This window comes from Sphaerodactylus townsendi, linkage group LG17 (genome assembly GCF_021028975.2).
Source record: "Sphaerodactylus townsendi isolate TG3544 linkage group LG17, MPM_Stown_v2.3, whole genome shotgun sequence".
NCBI classification, from domain to species: domain Eukaryota; kingdom Metazoa; phylum Chordata; class Lepidosauria; order Squamata; family Sphaerodactylidae; genus Sphaerodactylus; species Sphaerodactylus townsendi.
The window spans coordinates 2,300,773-2,307,400 of record NC_059441.1 but is presented as its reverse complement, the minus strand read 5'-3'; the positions used below and the strand labels follow the sequence as shown (position 1 = coordinate 2,307,400).

At 46.4% G+C, this 6,628-nt stretch overlaps 1 protein-coding gene across 1 annotated transcript in view; it reads left to right on the top strand.

Annotated features, from left to right (window-relative positions):
• The window catches only part of HCN4 (hyperpolarization activated cyclic nucleotide gated potassium channel 4), a 134,236-nt gene that overhangs the window by 60,622 nt on the left and 66,986 nt on the right, over positions 1 to 6,628 (top strand). The window lies entirely within an intron of this gene.

The following is a 6,628-nucleotide window of genomic DNA, read 5'->3' as shown; positions in this document are numbered from 1 at the left end:
TATCTATCTATCTATCTATCTATCTATCTATCTATCTATCTATCTATTATTATTATTTTCAATTTCTATACTGCCCAATCCCCGAAGGGCTCTGGGCGGTGAACAACACAATATAAAACATAACACACTAAACAGGAGCGAATCCAATACAAAATACATAGGCTCCATCAAAAAATACATAGGCTCCATCAAAAAATACTTAAAACCAGCGGTTAATAATTAACATTTGAACAAACAAAGGCGTCCAGCCTCCATTTCAACCCGCCCCAAAAGAGGGGGGGGGGACGGCAGGCCCCTCAATATGAGGGGCTCTGATGTACCATTGCCAGGGCAAGGAGCAAGAAGGGGGCACCGTATCAGCGGCTGGGCACTCCAAAGGCCCGGTGGAACAACACAGTCTTACAGGCCCTGCGGAACTCACCAAGGTCCCGCAGGGCCCGGACAGTTGGAGGAAGGGTGTTCCACCAGGCCGGGGCCAGCGCTGTAAAAGTCCTGGCCCGTGTGGAGGCCAGCCGCATCATTGAGGGGCCAGGGACCACCAGCAAATTCGCCTCTGCTGACCGCAGAGGCCGAGTAGGGACATATGGGGTAATGCTCCTTTGGGAGCTCACCTGCAGGAGGGGAAAGCAATGGCCTGCTGCTGCTGCTGCTGCTGCTGCTCCTGAGCACCTGGTCTGCTAAGGCATTTGCAATCTGAGATCAAGGAGGATCAAGATTTTCATACAATATTTGCCATAAACCCAGTTCTGAGTCCTGCCAGCTAACCGTTTTGGTGGTCATTAAACAGTTTAGCAATGCCAAAATGTACTGTCCGTATAATCCATGGAATCCATGCGCTACGAAGAGAGGCTTACGGAGCTGGGGATGTTCAGTCTGAAGAAGTGAAGATTAAGGGGGGACATAATAGCTATGTTTAAATATTTGAAGGGATGCCATGTCGAAGAGGGAGCAAGCTTGTTTTCTGCTGCCTCGGACTAGGACACGGAGAAACGGATTCAAGGGGCAGGAAAAGAGATTCCACCTAAACATTAGGAAGAACTTCCTGACCATCAGGGCTGTTTGACAGTGGAATTCACTGCCTCGGAGAGTGGTGGAGTCTCCTTTGGAGGTTTTTAAGCAGAGAAAAAAGAAGAAGAAGAAGAAGAGGAGGAGGAGGAGGAGGAGGAGGAGTTTGGATTTATATCCCCCCTTTCACTCCTGCAGGATACTCAAAGGGGCTTAAAATCTCCTTGCCCTTCCCCCCTCACAACAAACACCCTGTGAGGTGGGTGGGGCTGAGAGAGCTCCGAGAAGCTGTGACTAGCCCAAGGTCACCCAGCTGGCGTGTGTGGGAGTGCACAGGCTAATCTGAATTCCCCAGATCAGCCTCCACAGCTCAGGTGGCAGAGCTGGGAATCAAACCCGGTTCCTCCAGATTAGATACATGTACATATGTCGGGAGTGCTTCAACTGTGTGTTCCTGCATGGCAGGGGCTTGGACTTGATGGCCCTTGAGGTCTCTTCCAACTCTATGATTCTGTAAGACACACTACAGTTCAGGGCAGGAGGCAGTGTGAACAGGTGAAAAACCCTCCACTCCTTAGCAGTCTAGAGCAGTAGATTTAAAGAGGCCCCAAATCCACACTCAGCCCTGAAGCAACCATCTTGTGCCTGAACAAGGTAGGAATGGGCTGGTAAGCTGTGCCCAGGGAGAGATTGAGGGCGTGCAATCAAGGGGTTTAAAAGCCCTTGAACTTCTCCCTGCCATTAATGACATAACTCCTTGCTCTTAACACCATTCATTTCAGCGTGGGGCACTCTTATGCTGCTGTCGGAACAGCAGATACAGCCAGAGACACAATCTGTGCTTGATGATCTGGAATACTCAGGATAAAGGGTGGGAAATTAGACTTCTGCAATCCGATCACAAAACTCATGGGACTAGGCTTTTCTCTGTGTCTGGCTCCTTCCTTGGAGCGACCGGCTGATCCTGAAAGAAGCACTCACCTTGCTGACTCACGGCACTGCTATAAGGCATTGGTGCTGGGGATAAGGGGGGTAACTCCCAGAAGGCTCTCTGGATTGAACCTCAATCATGCCAGCAAGTAGTAAGGCAGGGTGACCCAGGGGCGTACCACCCAGGGGGACATAATGGGATCAAATGTCCCCGGGCTGCGGCCATGTAGTCATGTGGGGGGCCCCATACCCCTCCTCCTCTAGGTTACTAAACCTACCCTTTAATAGGGCAGAGGGCATAACATGAAAACAAGCAGTCGATCAGTCAGAAGGTGGATTTCGAAAACAAGCAAACCTTTAAAAGCATCGCAGGACCAATTGGCCATGCTGGAAGGGGCTGATGGGAATTGTAGTTCATGAACATCAGGAGTGCCACAGGTTCGCCACCACTGCCTTAGCATCTTATTTTTCAAAACACAGGATATACTGGGGTGCTGTGTGGTTTCTGGGCTGTATGGCCGTGTTCTAGCAGCATTCTCTCCTGACGTTTCTCCTGCATCTGTGGCTGGCCTCTTCAGAGGATCTGATAGTAGGAAAACAGCTCCACCCAAACACAGGATGACTATCGGCCAGTGGTGGCGAACCTATGGCACGCGTGCCAGAGGTGGCACTTAGAGCCCTCTTTGTGGGCACGCATGCCATCGCCTCCACAGCTCAGGCGGCAGAGCGGGGAATCAAACCCGGTTCCTCCAGATTAGATACACGAGCTCTTAACCTCCTGCGCCACTGCTGCAAGGTTATGCAGCTGCAATTCCAACGTGGTTGAAACCCTGGCCCACCAACTTCTGCACTGCACCCGATTTGTTAAAATCAGATCCAAATATATCAATTTATATCCTTTTTTCCCCCAATCTGGGCTGCCAGATCTGATCAGGTTATCTTTATTGCTCTATAACTCTAAACCCTGGTTTTCGTGAAGAGGTTGCCAATTTTATTAGGGAGATAGCTGAGAGTGTCTAATAGTATGTATCTGTTATGGTCCTCTTGGGTTGTTGTTGTTTTTTTTTGCTTTTATTACTGATGTGTTTATTTTGCTTTCTGATTATGCCAGTAAAGGCTAATGTATGTATGACTGCCTGTTTTCCTTCCGATCGGCTCAACCAGCTGCAAACAATTGTGGCCATTTTTTCTCTCCTTCAAAGGTTTCTGGCATTAAAAAAAAAGATTGGAAAACTAATATCACAGTAGCTAACAGGCAGAGATTTTGGCACGCGAGTTATGAAGCCGCATTTTATTTTTGAGGCCAGGCCCAGACTTGTCAAGAGATGAAATACAAATGAGGCTCCCGCCGGCCTTTTCAAAGAACCCTCCAAATCAGATGGCTGACAGTCTCAGATTGCCCACTGTCTCCCCAAAGATGTCTGTGCTCGTTCTGGAAGGGTTTTTGAACAGTAGGTGCGAAAGCGCCTTGCCTGAAGAAAGGAAGCCAACAGAGCTGCAGCTTCTGGTAACAGCTGTAATGAGCCGCCCGGCTTAGATCTCCATCTTTCCGTTTATATAATATCGCACTACACAACGGGAAACGAATTATGAAGCTTCTTTGGTCGCGTCGAACGATCCCTCATTTCTGTTTTCTTACAGAAATACAAACAAACAAAGCGAGGCGGTTTGTCTTCAAACTGGCCACCCTGTTTAGTTACATTAATGGAGAGCCAGAATGGCGTAGTGGTTAGAGCGCCAGACTAAGGTCCAGGAGGCTTGGGTTCGAATCCCCACTCTGCAGTGGCAACTTGCTGGTTCAGTCACAGACTCTCGTCCTAGACTACAGGGTTGTTGTGAAGATTAAAAAAAGGGGGGAAGAGAGCAGTATTGGGGAGAAAGGTGTGGCAAAAATGAAGTAAAATCGATGAAACTGAAGATCTTTCAATGTCAGCTCAGAAACTAATGTTTTTAGAGGCTTGAACTTACACCAGCCTTTGTCCTTAGGCCAAAGGCGAAGATGCTCAGCTCCCAGCCATTTAAGTCAGTGGTTCTCAACCTTCCTAATGCCGCGACCCTTTAATACAGTTCCTCATGTTGTGGTGACCCCCAACCGTAAAATTACTTTCGTTGCTACTTCATAACTGTAATTTTGCTACTGTTATGAATCGTCATGTAAATATCTGATATGCAGGATGTATTTCCATGGTAACAAATTGAACATAATTAAAGCATAGCGATTAATCACAAAAACGATATGTAATTAAATATTGTGAAACATTTCCTGAGACCATCGGAAATACGCGTTTTCTGATGGTCTTAGGTGACCCCTGTGAAAGGGTCGTTCGACCCCCAAAGGGGTTGCACCCCGCAGGTTGAGAACCGCTGATTTAGGGGGTCCTTCACAGCTGATTTTGAAGCTCGGGGTTGCCATCGTCTGGGTAGGACCTAGAGATATCTTGGAGAAAACGGTTGCATTGAAGCGTGAACTTCATGACATTATCCCATGGTGTGGTTCCTCTTCTTCACTATCTTTAAGAGTGCAATGTCAACATTAGCCCAAATAGACTCAAAAATACACACGTTGCACTCTGGCTGTGTCTAATCTTATATATTAATCTTATATATAATTGAAAACACTTCTATTTGTATTTACATTTCCTTATTTCTCTAACAAAGTTCTTAAAGACACAGCATAAGTCTTCCAACTCTTATAACTAAACATAAATAATCACTTAGTCCATTCATACTGGCATACTGAGGAAGACGCACAAAAAACGTTCTGTACGCGCGAGACGTTTCTATGTAGAACCTACAGAATTGATATATGGACTATATGGAACTGAAGTTTTGTTTCTGGACAAAGAATTGAATGGACTAAGTGATTATTTATGTTTAGTTATAAGAGTTGGAAGACTTATGCTGTATCTTTAAGAACTTTGTTAGAGAAATAAGGAAATGTAAATATAAATAGAAGTGTTAAGTGGTTCCTCTTCTTGCCAAACTCTGCCCTACCTACCCTGTTTCCCCGAATATAAGACATCCCCTGAAAATGAGACATAGTAGAGGTTTTGCTGAAGTGCGAAATATAAGGCATCCCTCGAAAGTAAGACATAGCAAAGTTTTTGTTTGGAAGCATGCCCGACAAACAGAACACAGAAAAGTAAGACATCCCCTGAAAATAAGACATAGCGCATCTTTCGGAGCAAAAATTAATATAAGACACTGTCTTATTTTCGGGGAAACACTGTAGTCTCCACCCCCCCAAATCTGCAAGAATTTCTCAATCTGGCAATCCTCGATAAGACACATGTCAGATGTATAATCCTATAGTCTTCCCCTATCTTCAGGGCGATAAGTGGGGGATTCTTTTTCCAGTTTTGAACTGAAATGGAAATTCAGTATCATTATCAGCACTCAAGCTGCTGGCTTGAAAGCAGCATTTCCAGGCTGGCTACAATACGAAGTTTGCTTCCCCCCCCCCCCCCCCCCCCCCCCGGTATTGTCAAAGGTTTTCATGGTTGGAATCCACTGAGTGTTGTGGGTTTTCCAGGCTGTGTAGCCGTGGTCTGGTAGTTTTTACATACATACATAAAACCTTTATTAGGCATAAAACCAATATAACAACTAGCATTATCCAGACAGATGTTCCATACATAAAACCACCACAGGTATTATTCCAAAGTTTCTAAAAGGAACCTAGCTACAGAATTTAAAATCACAGAAGAAGAGTTGTTTAGTAGGAAGGCAACCTTCCCAGCAACAGAGTATTCCTTAAACTGAGCAGGAAGAAGAGTCAAAAGCCTGGTCCTAGCTTCCTCGTATTTGGGGCAGTTAAGCATGATATGTTCCATGGATTGCACCACTATAGTACAGTGGAGGCATTTCCGCTCTTGCGAGTCAATTGTAAGAAACCTCCCTTGGAGTACAGAACAAGGGAAGGAATTACAACGAGCCCTTATGTATACCCATCTAAGCTTGGGCTCTTGGAGTATGCTCAGATAGTCTGCCATCAGATTGCTTTTGAATTTGATGTTGAAAAAGAAGGGGGAACAGTTACTTCGCGCTTGGTCTTGTCGAACTTGTAGCTCCTGGTCAAGGAGTCGCCTTTTTAGTTGAAAAAAAGAGTTCGGAAGGAGGTAGCATTTGCAAAGACTCCCAGGAGAATCCCAGGGAAAGTATTTTAATTTCAACTGCCCGCCACCACTTAGATCCATAGAGCTGGGGGAGGATATGATTGATAAGGCTACCAGTGTCCGAATTAAAGCACAGGCGAACCCAGAACTTAAGGGTTAGGCCGCTTCTCGGCCTTTTGGCTAAGATCAAGTGTAGTGTGGTCTGGTAGTATTTGCTCTTAACGTTTCATCTGCATCTATGGCTGGCATGTCTCAGTGAGCTGTGTTTCTCTCCATGGTATAGTGTGGGTTTTTTTTTCCTTCCGGGGCAGGGAGCGCTTTGGGAATGGCACCCCTCACCAGGAACCAGAGGCGTATCTAGGAAAAATGTCGCCCGGTGCAAAATCTGAGTTTTCCCCTGCCCCCTCCCTGTATGGGCTGCCACCCTCCGCCACCATGACCAAACAATATTTTTTTGCACCAGCTCTTGAAGTCAGTGTATGGACCCAGGGAGAAGGAGGATGGGGTGTGGGGGGCAAAATGGGGTGCAGCCCGGGGATATTTGGCCCCTTATGTCCCCCTAAGCGTTACGCTCCTGC